This window comes from Pogoniulus pusillus, chromosome 7 (assembly GCF_015220805.1).
Source record: "Pogoniulus pusillus isolate bPogPus1 chromosome 7, bPogPus1.pri, whole genome shotgun sequence".
In the NCBI taxonomy this organism is placed as follows: Eukaryota; Metazoa; Chordata; class Aves; order Piciformes; family Lybiidae; genus Pogoniulus; species Pogoniulus pusillus.
In genome coordinates, this window is record NC_087270.1 from 34404535 (window position 1) to 34427542 (window position 23008).

A 23008-nucleotide genomic window follows, 5' to 3' on the forward strand; every position below is an offset into this window, starting at 1 on the left:
TTCACCGAGAAGAGAAGAGAAGAGAAGAGAAGAGAAGAGAAGAGAAGAGAAGAGAAGAGAAGAGAAGAGAAGAGAAGAGAAGAGAAGAGAAGAGAAGAGAAGAGAAGAGAAGAGAAGAGAAGAGAAGAGAAGAGAAGAGAAGAGAAGAGAAGAGAAGAGAAGAGAAGAGAAGAGAAGAGAAGAGAAGAGAAGAGAGAAAAAGAAGAAAAAAAAGGAACTTCCATCAAAAATCCAGCCCAGGCTGCAACTGGAGTCTGAGAGTTGTTCCGTCCTTCCAGGCTGCAGGTGGGATGACCCTCACCTAACTTTGCAAACCTTAGGCTGTACCTGTGCAGCCCAAGCCGATCCTTTATCTATCCCTACTATCAGGAGGACCAGACACGCATTCCTAGAGTTTTTTTTTCACCTCTTAACCTGTGACACGACCCATTTTAGGAAGGATCTGAACTGCCCTAAGCACATGCCATTGCCTAGATGGAACGAATAAATGTTAGATGGTTGACGTTAGCTGAGATGACTTTGTGCTTGTCTTTCCATGTCTGGCTGAAGCAGCAGCCGAGTTTTCCTCAGATGTGACTAGAAGATGTGCTGAGAGTATAGAATGAGACTGCTTGACAGTAGCAATCCGTTCCTTCCTGAAGTAGATGACATGTAAAATCTGTTGTCTCTCCTAGGTAATAACCAATACACGATTTTACACCTAATTTTTCACATTATGGAAATGAAACTCAAAAATTACTAGTTCATTTGACCACCACTTCCCTATGAGGCAATGTCAATGATGGGACTGTAAACTAGTTCTTCTGAGTTCTTAGTCCTGTGCTGTAATAGTGTGAACTTCAGAGAAGTGAGAATTTTCATATTTTAAGAAAAAAAAAAACCCTAATTATATTCTTTGGTTCATATATGAATTATATGAAAGTCTGATTTTTGTCTAGAAGTAGATTTGACTACTTCACAGTGGAAATAGGTTTTGCCTTCTAAGACCTAACTATTTCTGCTTTCACTGTTTGTGGTTAATGTCTGTCTTCATTGCTGGCTTTTATCCACTCTTCAGGTTTAATTAACTGAGAACAATAAGGCCATCACATTATTCTCGTGATAGAGACATACATCCTTAAATAAGTTTTAGTGAATTTCAGTTTCTGAGGGTACAAATTGTATACCTAGGTTTATATGAGTGAAATAGTGTTTTCTAGAAGTGCTTCATCTGAATGGCCTTTTTCTTTTGATGATCAGAGGGCTGGACAGACTGGAAGAGTTGGGGCTGTTCAGTCTGGAGAAGAGGAGGCTTCGAGGTGACCTTCTTGTGGCCTTCCAGTATCTGAAGGGGGCCTACAAAAAAGCTGAGGAGGGACTTTTTAGGCTCTTAGGTAGTGACAGCACTGGGGCGAATGGAGCAAAGGTGGAGATGGGTAAGTTCAGACTCAATATGAGGAAGAAGTTGTTGAGCATGAGAGTGGTGAGAGCCTGGAATGGGTTGCCCAGGGAGGTGGTTGAGGCCATGTGCTTGGAGGTATTTAAGGCCAGGCTGGATGAGGCTGTGGCCAGCCTGATCAAGGCTAGGGTGTCCCTACCCATGGTAGTGGGGTTTGAACTAGGTGATCCTTGTGGCCCCTTCCAACCCTGACTGATTCTATAATTCTTTTTCCATTCTAGTATTTATGTAACTGTCTTTCTAAAACAGCAGGGGGGGGGTTGCCTTTTTTCTTTTTTTCACAATTTTTTAAAACATATTTTTAAAACCATACAAATTGCAGCATAAATGTAAGAGGGGAAAGGGTGTGTTTAGCAATATGACTTTAAAAGACTGACATCAGTTCTTTTTCGCTGTGGCAATTACACTAATCTGTTGACGGCTGCAGACTTTCCATGTCTCATAAACCCGGGGGCCAGAGCCTGAGAGTCAGAGAAATTAGGCTGATTTACAGCAGTTAAGGGTGTAGCATTCAGAATCTGCAGAATCCAAAAATGAACTTGAAAAACAAACAACAAACACACAACAAATCTATAGACAAAGGATCCTATTCTAATCTATGCATTTAAAAGTTTCACAGGGCTAGCCATAATAGATGAACCTTAGTAATCTCTGGAACTGTGTGCATGTTTTTCTAACAACTGTTTGTAGCAATTGCTTCTAAGCTGTCTGAGCTGGTCTGGTAATTTTATTCAGGGGGTAATTTCAACTCACCACAGTTCTTTTTATACCAACTGCAACATTTTAAATTAAATTATGAGAACACCCTAATAGGTTTAGAGTTAAGGCTGTAAACCAGTGCTTAAATATATATATATATTTTAATAATAACTGTTTATGTGCTTTGTTGTTAAAGCTAGTCCAAGCTGAAGGCCACTTTCTGTAAGCTTTCATCAACGGTTTCTGTTTTCTAAACACTACGTTTTTCCCATTTAAAGTCTGCATCTTTTTAGGCTGCAGTCACACAGTTCACACTTCCCACATTTGCCAATCATCAAGGCTATTCAGAGTAATTTTTAGATAGTTCTAAACAAACAAAACATTATTTCATCTTTGCTTGCTAAATAGTGGAGAACAGACTGCTTCAGTAAACTGAAAGTGCAAAAAGGAGTCTGGGTTTAAGGGAGGCTCTGCATTTCTAACTAAGTAGAACAAGTGCTGCTGCATTGTAACCATTTTTATTGTGTCTTCCTTGCTTTTTGAAGTCTGCTCAATGTGGATATTCTGTCTTTTGCTGGAATGTTTACAATCCCTTACAATCTGCATGACCTATACAGCACACCTCTAACATGCATTTTCTAATTTCATTTCAGTCCTGGCTGCACATTCTGTCTCATGAGTGCTTCATGCTCTACCTTCATCCCTTAAAGAACTTTCTCCTTCAGTTTCTTTTCAATCCCACAACTGATGTAGATGGTAGAGTTGCTCCCTTTTTGCAAACAGCCTTGCATGCACATTGTCGACATACCAAGGCAAGACCTTAATGCACATATCTAGGATATTCCAAGTAAATGTATGCCCTGCCAGGCACAATACATACCAAATTACAGACTCCTAACTGGGAGAGTCCTGAGATTTTGATCCTTGAGTTTTGGATAGTTTCTGTCCATTTTATGCAGTGATGGAGCAATTTAGAATATGGAAACTCCCCTAGGAAAGTAACTGTGGCCACACTATTTGTCTCTTTTCTGCTTTCTACTGACTTCTAGTGGCTTCATGATTCTTGCATTCATAGGGTCACTTGTAAGTAGAATTGGCCAGGGACTGTTCTCTGGCCCTGAGGTATGCCATAATGATAAAATTATCTATCTGAACTCTCTAAACTCCAAAGCTGGGTTGCTGCATCCAAATTGCCTATTAGGAATTATTCCTAAACCATTTTAATCTCTCACATGTATGGAAGAATAGTAGCTGTCTTATGCCAAAGCTGTTCAAAAGGCCATTCTGAAAATTAATAGCATGAATAATGCTGTGCTGATCCCTGGACCTGTGACCCAGCCCTGCTTAGCAGATGTTTGGATTTAAACTATCTCCTAAAGGAGAGGAGAAGCATGACCAAATGCCTTTTTTTTCCCTTCTTCATCAGATAAGTCTTGCAGAGACCTCAGACTGAATTTCTGTTTCCTGATCAAGTGGTATAACTGAAAAGATACTGTAATAGAAAGTATTTGGAGGAGGAATAGAGGGAAGGTACCTTTCTTTTAAACATGCTTATCTTTATAGGGCTGTTATGAAGACAGGATCCAAAACGGGGATGCCTCATAGCTTTTCAGTTGTCAGGGAGCAGCAGGACAGGGGTGAGGTGTGGGGAGCTGGGATTGTCCTTATTCCCAAGGGCAGCACCCCAGTGCCCTGGAAAAGGAAGCAGAACAGAAGTGGGGTACCAAGGCTGTCTCAGACCCCAGGTAGCAGCAGACATACAAGGCCACTCCAATACAGGCACCCTAGCCTAGGCATGGCCCAGAGCTTTGATGCAGCTCCCAAATCAGGGGCCGAAGCCCTATCCAAGTCCCCTCAAAGCTCTTCATCATTAAGTTTTCTTTTCTCCCAGATTTCTTATCCAAGGTTCATCTTATCAGAGCTGATCTTGAGCACATGCAGCAAATTCTGAGGAAGCGAAGGAAGAGCTTGTAGATCTTGCTGGTGCACTCAGGGCCCTGACAGTAGCATCACATTCATTCACTAGAGTATGAAAGAAAAATAGCTGAGAGACTAGATTTTCATTTAGATGTCTGTCTCTGTACACTAAATGGAAACTGAATACATAGGTTTTGGGTTTGTTTGGGTTTGTTTGGAGAGGGAGGCTAGTCTTAAATCACTTGATATGATATGCAAAGAAACCTTCCCCAGGATTACAACAATATGCTCTATGGACTTCTGAAGAATTAGATATTGCTGAGCACAATGTTAGATCAATTAACGGTGAATCTTCTTTCTTGATCCTTATATTTCCAGGATTATCTTCTTCTCGATGTTATTTTGAACATCTACCGTGCCACAATTTCTGTACAGAGACAAAAGGATAAAAAAACAACCCAAAATGAAAACAACACCCTCTAAGCAGACAAGCCCACGGCTGAATAGGGAAAATTTGCTTATGCATAGCAGAGTATTTACACTTACTCAAGCTGTTGTTTAGTTCGTGAACATAGACTAAAAGTTCATACTGTTTACATGCATTTAGTTTTACTTTTTCTCTCTGTTAGGAAATAAAATAGAGTCTAGTTTTCTCACCATCCACAAAATCTGTTTTTCAGTAGCTATGTGTTTGAAAGCTTTTGGTTGTAAATTTGCTAATTCAATCGTATATTGATCCAAGTGAGTTCAATATAATGAAAGACCTTTTAGAGTTATTCAAGGTTTGGGTTTAGTTTGGTGGGGCTTTTTTTTTTTAAATTATTTTCTTGGTTGTTGTTGGCTTTGTGTTTGTTTGGTTTTGCTGTTGTTTGCTTTCTTGCAGTAAAAAATACAGTTTGACATTATATTGAATCATGAATAAGAAGATTCCAACTGACAGTGAAATTCAACCCCAGGTACCTACTCCTTCAACTTCTTTTACAGCTGATCTTGTGATCATGTAGTTCCAGAGTGAGTTTAAATTTACAGCACTGCTGTAACAAGATGTTGGAAATGTGCCAGATGAAAAACATCTTTTTTAAAGGTGTTGGCATTGTATAGCTGGTACTATGAAAGTGAGTATTGGTCCCTTCTGAATATATATGATTTTGCAAGGGCTTTAATAAAAGCAGTTACATTGTTCCTTCTGTAAAATGAGGATCATAATGGCCACCTAGAACAAAATTTCTCATAGTCTCCTCTATCTCTAGCTAGAAATAAATCTGAACCAAAAAAGACATGATAATGTTTGTACAGGAAGAAATACCTTCAGAAACTAGTGCAGCCTCAGAAAATCAACAGACAGGGAAGAAAAATAATAATAATAATAATAATAATAATAATAATAATAATAATAATTTTAAAAGGAAGTATTTGCTGCTGTCTTTTAATGGGAGTCTGCTGTCACACAGAAAATCAACTTTTGGATATATTTCTTTAAGCAACATTTTGCAACTGCAGGCAGTGGCTTCCTAATCTATTTTGTAGGTTGGAAATGTGTTTAGAAATTCTTGACCATAAGGAATAAAGTAGTGATTTTGCACAAAAATGACATTTTCAGTGTATGACTCCATGCTAATGATGTGTTAACTCTGTCCCTGAATGACCCAATTTCTGTAATAAATATGCATCTAAGTTCATATTGGTTACTTAATCATTATTATCTTATTAGCTACTTTTCAAGCTCTTGAAAGAGAAAAGGCAAAATCATTTCTCCACTGTAAGACATGGGATTCTATTGTTTTTCCTCATGAAAACTAGAGAGATTGTTCATCATATACACATATATATTATTAAGGGCCATTAAAGGTGAAATCATGTCTCCAATATAAGACATGGAATTCTCTTGCTTTTCCTGCAACTGCAGGCAGTGGCTTCCTAATCTATTTTGTAGATTGGAAATGTGTTTAGAAATTCTTGACTATAAAGAATAAAGTAGTGATTTTGCACAAAAATGACATTTTCAGTGTATGACTCCATGCTAATGATGTGTTAACTCTGTCCCTAAATGACCCAATTTCTGTAATAAATATGCATCTAAGTTCATATTGGTTACTTAATCATTATTATCTTATTAGCTACTTTTCAAGCTCTTGAAAGAGAAAAGGCAAAATCATGTCTCCAGTAAAAGACATGGAATTTTGTTGGGTTTTCTCTTGAAAGCTAGAGATTGTTCATCATATACACATATATATTGTTAAAAGCTATTGGCAAACTAAAATTTGCTTGCATGTATTATAACATGGTTATTTGCTTAGCTCTTTCTTTTCTCATATGTGCTTTTAAATCCTTTATTAAGTCATTGTTCTGTAACTGCATTCCATTATAATTTTGCTCATTTTTAATAATGTGTATGATACTTCTGCTGCCCTGAAGGACTTCCATGTAAATTAAATGTTTAAATAAAGAGAGCCACCAATGTTTCTTTCTAGTGGGCTAGTTAATATTTTATAAAATATTTTTATCTGTGAGGCTTTTAATTCCTCAACTCCAAAATTACTTTCTAAATATTATAAGCAATAACAAATATCCCTTGACAGAATAGCAAAGGAGAAATTCAATCTGTGTGACAGTTGCTATTCATAAACTGCTCAGGCTTCACTCTGATGGCTTATGATGTTAGCTGAACTCTTTTGAATGAGTTACAGAAGTAGATTCAGTAGGGGAATCATACCTTGATATAGATAAATACCTTTTGGAATTAACCTCTAGTTCTATTTTTTGAAATACAGAGCCCAATCCTGGCATCATTCAAAATTCCTACCAATTTTAGTACCAGGCCAGTGCTGTCGTGACTATAATACAGAAAACCCTATCACCAGATACATGCACACAATTTCCTTTGAAGCCAGTGAGAGCTTTCTGCACACATTCAATACAGCCTTAGAAGCTTACAAATGACAAATGTATGCAATCTGAATTAATTCAGGTTGCCAAGGTGTATAAGTGTTGAATGCAACCATCGAGACTGCACTGTGGTGCTTTTAAAAATGGTTCTCCTTAGCAAAAATTAGTTCAACTACTCCAGATGGTAAATTCACTACTATTTCCTGTAAAGATTTCTAAACATTTTCCCAGCCTCTAAACTCATCCTTGACTCACAGGTGGAAGTAGTGCCTATTCGTGTATATCTGTGATCATTCTTCCAGCTAGAAGTCTTGCTAACCTAATTAGACTTGAAGGTTAACCCTGTTGTCTTCATAATTCTTTTTGTGATCATGTCCATACAAACCTCTTTTCAAAAGCCTTTTTAGAGTTTCAGAGTACTAAACTTGAACCAAATAATTTATGTGTAATACATAACTGAGTGTAAACTGCAGCTAATTTTATTTAGTTGTGTGATTCCTTCAGTGATAGGGAAGTGAAAAGTCATGCAAAATTCACATTTAGCCCTCAGTTTAGAAGATGCAGTCTAACTTGAATATACTCAGGACAAGTTGCATAAGTTATGTCCTTAACATCCTCCTCTCTCCTGGGGATTAAAAAAAAAAAAAAAAAAGTGATTTTGGTAAAGAGGAAAATGTACTGAAAAGGAAGTTTAAAAAAAATCTGCTTTGAGACAAGGCTAGTTTTGTATCTGGTTTATTCTCAGCTGTACTACAATGTCTATCTGTGCCACTTGCTCATGCCACTAAGGTCTATGCTGGCACCTTCTATTATTATTTAAAGTGAAAGAAACAGAAGCACATTTCTGTGTCAAAACATAGAATCATAGAATGTCAGGGGCTGGAAGGGACCTTGAAAGGTCATCTGGTCCAGCCCTCCCTGCCAGAGAAGGATCACCTAGAGATGGAATGCATCCAGGTGCTTCTTGAATAGCTCCAGAGAAGGAGATCACAACCTCCCTGGGCAGCTGGTTCCAGTGCTCTGTCACCCTCACAGTGAAAAAAATTCTTCCTCAGGTTCACATGGAACCTGCTATGCCTCAGTCAACTAGACCATGGCACTAAGTGCCTCATCCAGGCTTTTCTTCAACACCTCCAGGGACGGGGACTCCACCACCTCCCTGGGCAGCCCATTCCAATGCCAATCACTCTCTCTGCCACCAACTTCCTCCTAACATCCAGCTTAGACCTTCCCCAGCACAACTTGAGACTGTGTCCCCTTGTTCTGTTGCTGCTTGCCTGGCAGAAGTGACCAAGCCCACCTGGCTACAGCCTCCCTTCAGGTAGTTGTAGACAGCAATGAGGTCATCCCTGAGCCTCCTCTTCTCCAGGCTAAACAATCCCAGCTGCCTCAGCCTCTCCTCATAGGGCTTGTGTTCCAGGCCTCTCACCAGCTTCATCTAAGTCTCTCTGAATGCCAGCACAACTCTCTGGTGTGGCAGCCACTCCACCCAGCTTGGTGTCACCAGCAAACTTGCTGACAGTGCACTCCATGCCCGCATCCAGGTCATTGGTGAATACATTTAATAATACTGGTCCCAGTACCGACCCTTGGGGAACTCCACTAGTTACAGGCTTCCAGCTAGACTCTGCCCCATTGACCACAACTCTCTGACTTCTTTCCTTTAACCAATTCCCAATCCACCTCACTACTCCATCACCCAGACCACATCTCCTCAGTTTAGCTATGAGGATGCTGTGGGAGACAGTGTCAAATGCCTTACTGAAATCAAGGTAAAGCACATCCACTGCTCTTCCATCATCTATCCACCTGGTTATGTTCTTGTAGAAGTCTATCAGTTTGGTCAAACATGACTTCCCCTTTGTAAAACCATGCTGACTACTTCCAATGACCTTCTTGTCCTTGATATGGCTAAGTACAGAGCTGAGGAAAAGCCACTCCATTATCTTTCCAGGGATGGAGGTGAGTCTGACTGGTCTGTGGTTACCTGGGTCCTCTTTCTTACCCTTTTTGAAGACTGGAGTACCTGGAGTAATGTTTTCGCTCCTCCAATCCCCAGACTCCTCTCCTGTCCACCATGACTTACCAAAGATGATGGAGAGTGATCTGGCAGTGACCTTTGCCACCTCCCTCAGCGCTCACTGGTACATGCCATCAGGACCCCTGGACTTATCCATGTTCAGTTTACTTAACTGTTCTGTAACCCAGTCCTCACTAACCCAGTCCCCATCAACCAAGGAAGCCTCCTCCTAAACCTTGTCTTCCTCTGTGGCCTCAGGAGTGTGGGGATCCTGAGTATAGATGGAGACAAAGGCATTCAGCAACTCTGCCTTATCTGCATCCTCCGTCACCAAGGCACCCATCCCGTTCAGCAGTGAGCCTATATTGCCTCTAGTGTTGCTTCTGCCTGTAATGTATTTGAAGAAGCCCTTTCTGTTGTCTTTGGCCTGCCTTGCAAGATTCAATTCGAAGGAGATGTTATTCTTCCTAGTATGTTCCTACATCCTTTGACCACCATCTTATACTCCTCCCAGGTGGCCAGTCCCTCCTTGCTTGATCTGTGGACTTCTTCCACTTGATTTTGTTCAGCAGCTCCCTACTTAACCATGCAGGTGTCCTGACTCCCCTCCTTGATTTACTACTCACTGCAATGCTCTGATCCTGAGCTTGGAAGAAGTATTTCTTGAATATAAACCAACTATCTCATGAGTCCCTTTGCCTTGTAGTACTCTGTCCCATGTTATTTCCCCTAGGAAGTGCTTTAAGCTGGCCTTGCTGAAATCCAGTTGTGATCCTGCTATTCTCTTCCTACCACACAAGATCCTGTACTCCACCATCTCATGCCTACTGCAGCCAGAGCTGCCCTCAATCTTCACTGCTTCAACACGGAAAAAGTTTTATCATACCCTACTGTTACTCATCATAGGTGTGAAAAGTCTAGGCTCAGCTCCTTTTGTAGCTGCAGTAGTTTAAATCTCTCATTCAGTTTATCTACTGTTTAGACACAGTACAAGCTATCTAGCTATTCTTCAGTTAGTCATCTTTTCACCTTACCCTTATTAAGAAAATGATTCAAAGATTAAAGAACAAAATTTTTAACCAAGTGATTAGAGTACTCACTCGGAGGCAAAGAAACCTGTGTTCCTATTTCTGTTCCCACAGTTCAAAGAATACTTAATGTAAAAATGGAAATAGCCTTGAGATGAGAACGTCCCTGCAAAAGTGTGTGCTTCATTCTTTCCTGCAAAGCAGAAAAAGTAACTGGATCCTACTTCCCAGATAACTGCATTCTGATTTGCCTGCTGATTACAGAATGTATGGTCAAGTGCATCTTCATTTGTGGCAGACTTGTCTTAAAAAAGCATGGTTTTATGCTGTGCTCAGGGCTTCTGTGGATGGTTGGTATTGCAGAGCACAGTACAGACCCCATGGGATTTAGCATGAGTTCACAGCAGGCCACTGTTGTTGGGTGCTGTATTGCTAACACTCAGGAAACTTTAAGCTTGCATATAGTGAGAAACACTAACCTCCTGTAAACTCAAATCTGCAGTCTTTCTTGGGTTTAAGTGCCCTCACATTGAGGCAGCAGCTATTGCTTTACTTCTCAGATTGCAATTTTCTGCCTGAGCATCTCCATTTTCTCCAAATCCTGCTTTAGATGTTTAAACTCATTATTGGTTCTGTCTCTTATCACAGAATCATAGAATCATAGAATCAACCAGGTTGGAAGAGACCTCCAAGATCATCCAGTCCAACCTAGTACCCAGCCCTATCCAGTCAACTAGACCATGGCCCTAAGTGCCTCATCCAGCTTTTTGTAATTCTTATTCTGCATACTGCTTATCTTCCTGTATGTAAATAGGAATATTTGTACTTATACACACTCTACCTTCTGTGTTGTCTGATTGCAGTTACGTAGGACCAAGGCTGTCTGTTCACTTTAATTCTCTCAAGTCTTTTTCTTTTGGAGACTGTTCAGACATTTACTGGAAAATTAATTTGTACTAGAAGAATTAGATGCTAAATAATATAGTGAACATAGCTCTTCCTAACTAGGAAAAAAAAAAAAGTCTGTAACAATGTGATATGGTAATTTAGGACATGAGAAACAAGTGGAGCTACAATGTCAGTATTGGTCTGGGGAGACAATGTAGCACTGTTAATGAAACGAATGATGTTAATACATCTCTGCAGGGGACATGCAAGTGAAATGCAACAAACATGGGATATGGATGTACTGTCAAAAAGAAATGAATTTAAATAATGTGACTACATGTTCATTTGATTTCACTTACTTGTTCCCTAGACCATCAGTGACATTTCCCATACAGTGCTATAAGAATCATTTTCTTTTTGGATGCAATTGAGTTTGCAGGGTAACAATCCACAATATGGATTAAATTCTAGGTGTGAAAGAACAGCACATAGAGCCCCTGTGTTGTTTTTTGTGAAGTGTAAGGGAATTGGTAATGATAAAAGGCCTTTGAAGACTCTGATCCACAGGACAAACTTGTAGAAATGTGTTTTCTGTGGCTGTGTCATAAGGAGATATTCACCCTAGGTTGAGATGGTACATCAGTGTCCAGGGTACGATGACATTTACAGCTGCAAAGCCCTGGTGTGGCCACTGATTCTTTTAGCTCAGCCAAAGGAAGGTGCTTTTAACTTGTACTGCATTCAAAACCTTACCAGACACTGAAAAAGAAACACATACACAAAAAAAATATATACACCTATGAAAAAAAAGTAATGAGTGAAACATCTTTGACCTGAAGAGTGAAGGTTTTCAAATGTGCACTTTTTTATTTGGAGAAAAGAGAGATAATTGAATATTAAATGCAAATAGCTGGGAACTGAAATTTTCTTTTGAAAGATGAGGGCCTTTTTCTCCCTCAGTTGGAAACACCAAATGCTAATCTCCAAAGAAACTATTTAGATTTTTTTTTTTTTTTAATGATGAAACTTTTGGGTGCTGAATTTAACTCGGGCTTGAAAAAATGTTTTTGTTGACTGAGTAATATAAATAGGTGTTGTGGAAGCAGAGAATCAATGTGGCTGAGTCAGAAATTATAAAAACAGAATTATTTTATTTTCCTGGAACCTCCACCCCCAAATCATACACAAAAATTAGTTTGGTTTATTTACAGATTCAGTTTGATCAGGAAATTCTTCAAAAAGGATATTATAGACAAATTTAGAGATTTAGGAAGTCAGGAAATGGAAAAGGGTAAGCTATAAAGACAGCTTTACCCTACTATCAATCAGGCTGTGCAGAAAATTAAGGGAACAGCAGGTCTTACCTCACAGAGGTGAGATAGGTATTCAGCAGTGGTCCCTTGCTGTATTTCTCTACAGGAACAGCCTTCTAACACTGCAGGCAATATCCAATAGTGTATGTCCACACAGCAGAATTCTAAGGCGAATGACAAAGCTGCCAAACTCAGAAATGTCTCAAGCACTTCTTCCACGAGTGGGATGATTGTGGAATGATGCTGCCTTTGCACTGATAGGGGAGAGCCAGACTGTGCAGCCAGGAAGTTGGCTGCTGTTGTGGTCCAAGGGTAGCCTGACTGAGTGCCATCAGCAGCTCTCTCAAAGGACCGCAGGGCTTGTCAAGCCTGCAAGTTTGCAGAGAAGGGTGCATAAGCAGGGACGGTGTAAAACTGAAAGCTGTACAGAAAGGTAGGAGACATTCCAAAAGCAGGGACAGTCAAGTCACAGCAGGAACCTGTGGGTACTCTGTCAGGAGCTCTTTCAAGGTGGGGAACTTTCAAGATGGGAACTCTCAAGGTGGGAACCTTTTCACCTTCTCCCTTGCTCTATTTATTCTTTTCTAGACAAAGTGACCATTTATCATTTTATACTGGGCATGAAAACTCAGCCAACCACCAGCACAACTCCAGCACAAGCTTCCACACAGGTCAACCCATGTGTTTAAAGGCACATTTTGCTGTTCCACTTCAAGCCCACAGGGCAGGGGTTGGGGGAAAGCAGTTTTCATGCCTTCTTCTCACACTTAAACCCACGGTGAGGGAAGAAGAAAGGAATTTGGGGTCCCTTGGGACACTAGGTACACAGAGTATTTGTCAATATCTTTGTTTGCAATTGTCGTATAAATATTATTTAATGAAATGTGTTGACTGAGCAAAATTATTTTGTTGAATAATTTCCATGAGCAGAAATTGCTTCTTCTATTCATATTAATTTTTTTTTTTAAAACTGTTATTTCTGCTTATGAACAGAAGGTTGTAAAACAATACTTGTGGTGTGAAAAAGTTTGGGGCGCACAAAACAAAATCCTCTCTTAAGTCACCTGTGTAAATTAAAAAGTAGGGAACTTCCATGGTTCCAGGATAAAGCCCAATAAGCTGGAGGAAAGATAAAGGCAAATGAATCCAAAGGAGAAATAAAACACTATAAAAAAAAACCCAAAACATTACTAGCCCTTAGAAAAAAGCAGCAATAACACAACAAACAACCAAACCTGAGAGTAAGGCAATGCTTGTAATGCTCAAAAGCATTTGCTTTACTTATAGTCAAAGGGAAAAACCAACTAACTAACCCAAAGCAATTCATAGATTCGTTTTCTAATCTACCCCTTTCTTCAGCTTATCTCTGTGAATTCTGGTAGCTCACATACATTGTTTTGAAAGTCTCTACAATTCTAGAGTCCAAAATCTCTCAGAAGAGCTATTGCAGTACTTCACTATTCTTAACATTATATTACTGTTTTCTAATATTCTAATCCTTATTTCAGACTCTGTTGGAGTTTTAAACTCCTCATTTCTTGTTCTATTTCTTAGGTCATGGAGAATAATTTACTGCTCCTCTACTGCTTGCAACCTTTTATACACCTGAAGGATTTCTCTTTTTTTTCTTTTCTTTATTTTTTCTTTTCTCACAGGTTAAAGAATCATAATTCATTCAGGCATTTTATCTGCAGCTATGTTTTCTAAAATCCAGTTGTTCCTATTATTCTGCAGAGCTCTCTTCATTTTTACAGCTTCACAAACTGTGGTGCCCAAAATTGGAAAAAGAAACCCAACTGAGGCTTTAAGAGAACAGAACAGAGCAGAAGAATTGTTTACAGGCTGTCTATCTATTTATGTACTTTTGTATAGTCTATGTCTTTTTGCAACAGAGTGGCATTGTTGAGTTCACATTTTAATTCACATTTAGATTGACATCCAACTATAACTTTTTCTGTGAAACCATTGTCCAATTATTTCCCTATTTCTCTGTGACTCTTGCAAATTACTACAACTTGCTTATTACCCTGGTGACTGTATTTACAAATTCTCTCATCTTAGCAGAACGCTGTATCAATAAATCTCTTGTTGACAGAGCAGTTCATCTTTAAGAACTAAAAGACTCTGAAAAGAAGTCAAATTCCATGGAGTGAGTTTGAAGAAGATTTAAGTAGCAGATGACCCTCTACAGAGGAACAAGTTGCTTGCCATAATGATGTCCAGTAGTTAGAATCCTTTGAATCTTTTTCCATTTTGCTAAAATGGTGTGAAAAAGGAGGTTGGAACACAAATAGCCTAAAAACTTATGAGAATGGGATAGCATGAAAACTTACAAGAATGGGACATGCACTCATGGAAGTTATTAGTAACAGTTGCTCATCTGTGGGTTTCTTTTTTTAGGCAATTCAGGTTTTCTGAAGTACACTGTTTGGGAGGACTATGGTTTAGCAGCAGGGTTTTTATTCATCCTAGACTCACAGAAGTTGGAAGCAGTATCTGACATTTCATTTATTGCACCCCTTCATCAAAGTGAGGCTAATATCAATTCTGGGTCTATATCAGCTGTGGACTTTTCTAACCATGTCTTGTAAACCTCAAAGGATGGAGATTTCACTGATTTGCAGACTGCTCCAATGCTATCTACATAGTAAGAAAGTTTTTCAGTTTGAATTTCTGAAGCTGCAACTTGTCACAACTACTTCCTGTTAAGTTCTTCTTGTTAAATTTTCAGCCATCACAGTATCACAGTATCATAGTATCATCAAGGTTGGAAGAGACCTCACAGATCATCAAGTCCAACCCTTTACCACAGAGCTCAAGGCTAGACCATGGCACCAAGTGCCACGTCCAATCCTGCCTTGAACAGCTCCAGGGACGGCGACTCCACCACCTCCCCGGGCAGCCCATTCCAGTGTCCAATGACTCTCTCAGGGAAGAACTTTCTCCTCACCTCCAGCCTAAATCTCCCCTGGCGCAGCCTGAGGCTGTGTCCTCTCGTTCTGGTGCTGGCCACCTGAGAGAAGAGAGCAACCTCCCCCTGGCCACAACCACCCCTCAGGTAGTTGTAGACAGCAACAAGGTCACCCCTGAGCCTCCTCTTCTCCAGGCTAACCAATCCCAGCTCCCTCAGCCTCTCCTTTTAGGGCTTCTGCTCAAGGCCTCTCCCCAGCCTCGTCGCCCTTCTCTGGACATGCTGAAGCATTTCGATGTCCCTCCTAAACTGGGGGGCCCAGAACTGAACACAGGACTCAAGGTGTGGTCTAACCAGTGCAGAGTACAGGGACAGAATGACCTCCCTGCTCCTGCTGACCACACCATTCCTGATGCAGGCCAGGATGCCACTGGCTCTCTTGGCCACCTGGGCACACTGCTGGCTCATGTTCAGGCGGGTATCAATCAGCACCCCCAGATCCCTCTCTGTCTGGCTGCTCTCCAGCCACTCTGACCCTAGCCTGTATCTCTGCATGGGGTTGTTGTGGCCAAAGTGCAGCACCCTGCACTTGGAGCTATTGAACCCCATCCCATTGGCCTCTGCCCATCTGTCCAGGCAGTCAAGGTCCTGCTGCAGAGCCCTTCTGCCCTCCAACTCAATCACATCTGCCCCCATTACAAAGAAGAGTTTGACCACACCATCCTGGTAACTGCCCTTCTTCTGGAAGTATGCTGCTTTATGAATTGTCCCTTAGCCTGAGCTTTGTGATATTGAACACTTAGAGGTCTCTCAATTTTTTTGTATGCCATATGCTCCTGAACAGCATCTTTTTTTTCCCTGATGGACCCTTTCCAGTTTCCCTACATTCATCTGGAGCTGCAGAGTCTAAAGCTGGACATGATACTCCAGTTGCAGCTTTGTCTATACTCTGTAGTGTGAATGTGCAGCCCAATATACACTTTATCTCATCCATGTTGACAGTGCACTTTTGCTTGTTTTCAGCTTGAATTATAGAATCATTTGTGTGTAAAAGACCTTCAAGACCATTGAGCCCAACTGTAAACCCAGCACTGCCAGGTCTGCCACTAAACAATGTCACGAAACACAACATCTACATACCTTTTTAATACCTCTAGAGATGGTGACTCAACTGCTTCCCTGAGCAGCCTATTCCAATGCCTTACAACCCTTTTGGTGAAGATTGATATGTACTGTAAACCCAGGTCCTATTATGGGGTTGCCACTCAGCCTGTACTGCTGTGTAAGGTTATTCCACTTTGACTGCAGAACTTTGCATTTCCCTCTTGAGCTTCACAAATCTTCCTTTGGCTCAGCGTTCTGGTTTCTCAAGGCCTCTAGAATTGAATCTATATCATCTCATGGGCCAAATACTTCTTTAAAATATTTCCTGAGGAAGCATTCTGCCTAATCACCCAGTGTAAGGTACTGATCTGCACTGCCACTGCTTTCAAACCCTGGAATAATTCTTTCAGTATCAACCTTTAAATATCAAGCCATTGAATACTGCCTTGTATCATAGAATCAACCAGGTTGGAAGAGACCTCCAAGATCATCCAGTCCAACCTATCCAGTCAACTAGACCATGGAACTAAATGCCTCAGCCCAGTCAAAACACTAGCCCATCATACTTCTTTAGACTTCTGTTATGAAGGGGTAATTAATTAATTAATACAAGATGATAGTTTTCCAAAATTAATATTGTTTATTCATTTTGGTATTCAAAACTCTCTCCACCCCTGACCACTAATTTTAATTGCCTACTCAAGGGATGATAGGAAGATATATGTCCTTACCACCATGGACTGTGCTTAGTGTGCCCACCAGATAGTTCCCTGGGTTGTCCTTCTTCCCTAAATATGGATCTGATCTGTCATTGCCATGATTTTTAATGCCTATTAAACAGCTTTATATTTACATTGGCCTACAGACTTGGTTATCTTTTCAGGCTCTATAGATCAAATAATAAGTTTTTTCTTGACTGTTGCTACTCAATCATTCTTCTTTCCAAGCCATGCTGGTATGAACAGAGGACTGGGATCAGTCTTGCCTGTAAAGGTATGACCAAACCAAAAGTGTTTCAGTTTTCCTTGTCATTCATTGCAAGTTATCTGTCTTACCCATCAGAATTCATTCATTTGATTGCTACCTTATTTTTTCTCTGTTACTCTCTCATTAAGATAGATGCCTAAGCACACTGAATGCTGCACTACTACTTAGGAATAAGGTGGCATCTCCTTACCACCAGTGGATTTGCTAGCTGTAAAAGTGACCCTGCTACTGCATTATTCTGTGGAACAGGCATAGGATCAGTAAGCTTTATGTCACCCAGCATTCCAGAAACAAAGAAAGGGCTTGGTGTTTCAGTCTAGGTAACTGAGTTTACTGGATACTTTTGATGCTGAGTCTCTAAGGAGCCTCTTTTTCCTAGTAGGCTATTTATTAACCACACAGGAGAGTCTGGTTCCTTGCCTTCTAGTTTGCCATTTGGTTAACATTGTCCCGGTCCAGTTTTTCCTCTTTTGCCACAGGCAAGCTATAGCTAATGTCGTGCAGACCAATGATGTGCAGGAGCCACAGGAGACAAAGGATGTTTATTCATTCAGTCGAGATGATACATGCATATGTAAGTGATGTGCAGCATCCTCAGTCACTCTCAGGCCTGCGACATGTGCGATTTTGTGCACAGCACTGAGAACAATGTTAGGTCAAAACAAGTCTTAGCAAGCTTCTTTCCAAAATATTCAGACATGACTGCTAAATTTACTTTTAAAGTGTTTAGAACTGGTTGTATTTATTTCTTTCTTTATTTTTAAATGTGGTGAAAAGCACCCTGATGGCAGTTGTGATATCTGGGCTTCAAAGCCTGCTGCAGCTTTTTAAAATGATGCTGCTAACACTTTCTTATGTTAATTTTTCCCTAGTTCAATTCCTCCAAATGGTTGAGTTGTTTGATTAAATGTTGCCCACTAAAGAAGCAGCCTCAGGCAAGCATCTGTCATAAAAAATTTCAGGCCAAATAATTAATATTTTGCAAAATTACAAGCTATGAAAAAAGACATCTGTAATATGAAGTGTCAGGGAACTTCAGTAGTACATTATGCTACTACTTTCCTGCATCAGTAAGTTAACAATATGTGACTGGATATTTAATAAATATCTTAGTATATATATGCATTTTTTTCCCTATAAATGGGTGCAGGAATTTGATTCAAAAGTACTTTGGATTTGTGTAGTTCTTTGTTACAACACCTAGGCACAAAAGATCTGTAATAAAAGTGAAATAGCAGTCTGAATTCAGAGTGCCCATGCTTTTGTGTTTTGATGTCTTGGCTTTCATGCTATTTTTATGTTGTTTCTTTCATCTTTAATTTTACCAAGAGATTCATATTAGATGCATTATTAATCTTTGTAACACTGCCTTCCCTTTTTCTGCACAGTACGAGAGGTTTCTGTCTTCAATAGAAATAATAGTGATTTTTTCCCTATATTTAATATGTGAATAAACAAATAACCAATGTGTATTTTCTAAACTCTTCATGTATTGTAATTCTCTTTCAAAGATTTCACTGATGCATTAGGGCTGAGAGGCATGAGTAATCGCCAGAAGCTTTTAAGCAATGATTTTGGTGGTATACTTTATAACCTGAGAATTCTCAGCGTGCAGCCCATTATAATACATACAGCACTGGAAAACAAACAGAAAAGTGAAGTATAGAAACTGGACTTTCTCTAGGGTTTTGACATAGAATAATGAAATGCAATTCCAACATGTTGATGAACAGCAAAAGAAGCAATTAAATGTACGACTGATTATGGTTAATGGGACTCATTAGAAAATGTGTTTTGAAATGTGACTGGTACAGTTACGATGCCTGTGACTGAGAGGGAGAGGCAGGAAGAAGGACCACAAAGGATTTTGAATGGCTACTGAAAGAGCTACTGGTTTGGAGCTGACTGTTTTTTATTGTTTAGCAAAGGAGAAGTTGTTTACAAGTTCTGTTCCACTTTGGTTGCATTTGTTCTGCAGACAGTATCACAACTGCACAGTCAACAAACTGGTCGAAGGAAAAGGAGCAGTTTACACTAGTGAGTCTGCCTATACCATTTCTACATTTCTATAACAAAAAGGGAAGTCAAAAGGCTTTTACAGTGTTGATCACAATTAGCAAAATCACCCAATTCAACCCAGAGAGCAACAACAATAATCCATTTAAACAGAAAATCAATATTTAAGGAGTAATTTGGACCCCGAAAATCTACTGGCTAAAGGTTTCTGTGTAAGGTAACATAGTACCTTTAGACCTGACCTATTTTCTTCTATTAGGAACAATGATCACTGCAAAGGTCAATGATTCCTAAAAATCTGTAAGTGATTGGAAATCTATTTATTTGGAAATCTATTTATTTGAAATCTCTCATTTACAGCAGTGCTAAAGAAGTTCTCCCCCTGGCCTCCCACAAGGGCAGCAATGTGATGCTGCTGTAGCCGTCACAGCAATGCAGTTACTCCTGTTTGAGTTAGCTCTGAAGATGGAAGTACTAGAATATATGGTGTAGATTGTTGTTCTTTGAACAATGTCTTTCCACACAACTCAGGATGTAGAAGCAGAACTGCCACCTCCTGAAAGCACTCCACTCACCACACAACTCAGTTAGGATGTAGAAGCAGAACTGCCACCTCTTCAAAGCACTGCACCCACACTAACAATCCATCTAAGGTTCTGGGTCTGTTTTTCTAATTATGAATATTTGGTTCACAGAATCATAGAATCATAGAATGTTAGGGGTTGGAATGGACCTCCAAAGATCATTGAGTCCACACACCCTGCCAAAGCAGAATTACCTGAGACAGGTCACATGGGAACACATCCAGGTTGGCTTTGAAAGTCTCCAGAGGAGGCAACCTCTGGATAGTCTGTTCCAATGCTCTGTCACCCTCACAGGAAAGGAATTCATCCTCATGTTGTGTTCATAGCTAGAAATGGCAAGTGGCAGTATTAGCAGTGTAGTTCCTCTTTTCTCAGCATGGCTTATGTCCCAAGGTCTCTGGAGTCTGCTGGGGTGGGTCCATGTGTCTAGATTGCCCTCCAGAGTGAACCACTCGCTGGTGCTTCAGAGCAAAGCGTAGAACTCTCAAATGTGTTCCATGTTCCAAAAATACAATAACATAAAGCATACTCTTAGTAAACATGTATGTTCATCTGAGTTTTCTTTAGCAATACTAAAGCATACATCAATTTCTGTGCAATATGTTTCATTTGTTGTATGCCTGTAATATATCACCATAGGTATTTGACAGTTTGGGTTTTTTCTCCCCAGAAAAAGTGCCAAGATGATTTTGAAGACACATGAAAGTGGGAATTCTTCCACAGTTTGGTTAGAAACTGGTAAACAGTTTAAACTGAGAAGAGAGAATAAACCATGATTATTTTAAAAATACATACTTTAAGCAACACTTTCAAACAACACAGAGGGAAGAACTGAAGTTTGTAAAGTACATTCTTATTGCAGCCAGCAGATGTTATGATTCCATCTTAAATTCAATGAAATCAGAAGAATTATTTCTATTTATTGTAAGGCAGATTTACTGGATCTAGTTAGGATAGAGCTAGTTTTCTTCATAGGTTATATATGGTGTTCTGTTTTAGGTTTTGTGGCCCAAAAGGTCCTGATAACACAAAAATATTCTAGCTTTTGATAAATTATGTTTACACAACACCAAAGCCTTCTCTGGTCTCACTCTGCCCGACCCCAGATAATAGATGGAGAGGTGTGCACCAGGTGGAGAGAGAACATGTAAGATGATCCTAAACAGCCAAAGTGATATTCATTACATCATGCATAGCAGTAAAAAGGAAAACCTTAGTGGAGATTTTAGGGGTGCCTAAAAACCTTCATGGAGGTTAGACACCTGGGTTTTTTTATCTTCTCCCTTCTTCCACTTACCCTTCACTTAAACTTTTCTTTCTTTCTTTCTTTCTTTTTTTCTTTCTTTCTTTCTCTCTTTCTCTCTTTCTCTTTCTCTCTTTCTCTTTCTCTCTTTCTCCTTTCTTTCTTTCTTTCTCTCTCTCTCCTTCCTTCCTTCCTTCCTTCCTTCCTTCCTTCCTTCCTTCCTTCCTTCCTTCCTTCCTTCCTTCCTTCCTTCCTTCCTTCCTTCCCTTCCTTCCTTCCTTCCTTCCTTCCTTCCTTCCTTCCTTCCTTCCTTCCTTCCTTCCTTCCTTCCTTCCTTCCTTCCTTCCTTCCTTCCTTCCTTCCTTCCTATTATAATGACCCTTAAGTTTTCTTGCTCTTATTCTTCCATTCCTCATCTCTATGACTTGGGGAAGCAATGCTGAGCTGCCCACCAGGGTTAGCACAAAAGAATTATGCAGAAAGATTGTGTCATACCTGCCTTGTTATGAACTTGTTTCATTGAACAATACTAAATGAGTACAAAATGTCTGTGTTCTGCTTTGAACAGATATGACTTACCCTACAAGGCAGTGGAGATCAGTGCTGTTGGTTTCACTGAAGCTACCTCTGACTGAAGCCATTCTAGCTGAGATGATTATTGTCTATTAAGGTTTCCTTTAGATTTACTCTCATTGTACTTCTCAGTGAAAAATAGTACATGACTGAAAGCAAATCTAATTGGGTGTAATTCATGGAACAACACCTGCTGTTGCAAGTTGGGATTAAAAAACACTAGGAGACATGTTAAGATAATGTGAGATCAGTGCTGAAATGGTGTAAATGACTGTAGCTCCATTTTTTATCTCTTGTGTGTGCATGCCTTAAGCCTTATTTCTGTGTATTTATATTGTAATTCATCAGAGTTATTATTAAAGTTTTAATTAGAAAGACAAGCATGGCACAATTGGAGCTGGTGCATTCTGTTGTTGGTTTTGTTGTTGTGGCTGCTGTTTCTCATACAACAAACAAACACTGTTAAAAATATCCTCTTCTAAAAATGTTAATAGAATTTAATTCTTAAATACTTCTCTAAATACCTCTGTTTTATGGATAATAATGGAATATATTCACTATAAGAGTCATAAAATAGATGAGGCAGTGAAAATGTTTAGCATGTGTTCGAACTAATAACGATAGTAATGCTACTAGAACTGCTGGAGCACATCACACAAAGACACAGCAAGATGTTATAGTAAGCTCTGTGCATTCTACACAGAATCAGTGGTAATCCAGGGCTGCATAACTGGTATTACAGGCTGCACTAGAGTTGGTGTCTACCTCTGGGATTGGCTTATGCTAGCAGAGCCAAAAATAACGCAAACCTTCATTAGGCGTTTTAACTACTTCCTCTGTCTCAGTACTTATTCTCTTTTCTTACTCTTACAGTGCTTAGATAAAAGCTTTTATGTTTTATCACTATCTTCTTTGGTGTTTATCTTCAGTTTATGAAAGGAAGAAAAAAGTTTCATTTTTTTCTGTTCCACGTGGAGGTGCAATATTCAGTAGAGCAGCAGTGAAGTCTGAGTATATCACCCAGAGCTGCAGAGCTGTAATGCTGACTCACCTGGCTGTTAGGTGTTAGGTGCTTTTGCAGAAAGACACATTTAATATGCTGACCTCTTTTGGCAGGCAACCCAGAAGCAGACACAAATTAAAGTTTCCAAGTTCTTAAGACCTGAAGAGTAAAGAAAAAAAAACAGCATATGGAATAAACACTTTACATGAAAGAAACAAAAGAGGCATTCAAGGGCATATATATTTTTGATTCATAGTGGGTCATTTTGGACAGTTGATTGTGTGTAAAGTCGTGTTTGTGTACATGTGTTTTAGGAGTCTAGGGCACCTGCCACAAATTTAGGACACATTTTAGCTTGGAATACCATCAAAAGAAGAATTTACAAGCTGAGATTTCCT

At 39.7% G+C, this 23008-nt stretch overlaps 1 long non-coding RNA gene across 1 annotated transcript; it reads left to right on the forward strand.

Annotated features, from left to right (window-relative positions):
- The first annotated feature begins 102 nt into the window (after positions 1-102).
- LOC135177155 (uncharacterized) lies at positions 103-21927 on the forward strand. The gene is made up of 3 exons (XR_010302960.1): positions 103-285; positions 4938-5010; positions 21603-21927. It is a non-coding gene; the product is annotated as an uncharacterized LOC135177155 (long non-coding RNA).
- Positions 21928-23008: the final 1081 nt, after the last annotated feature.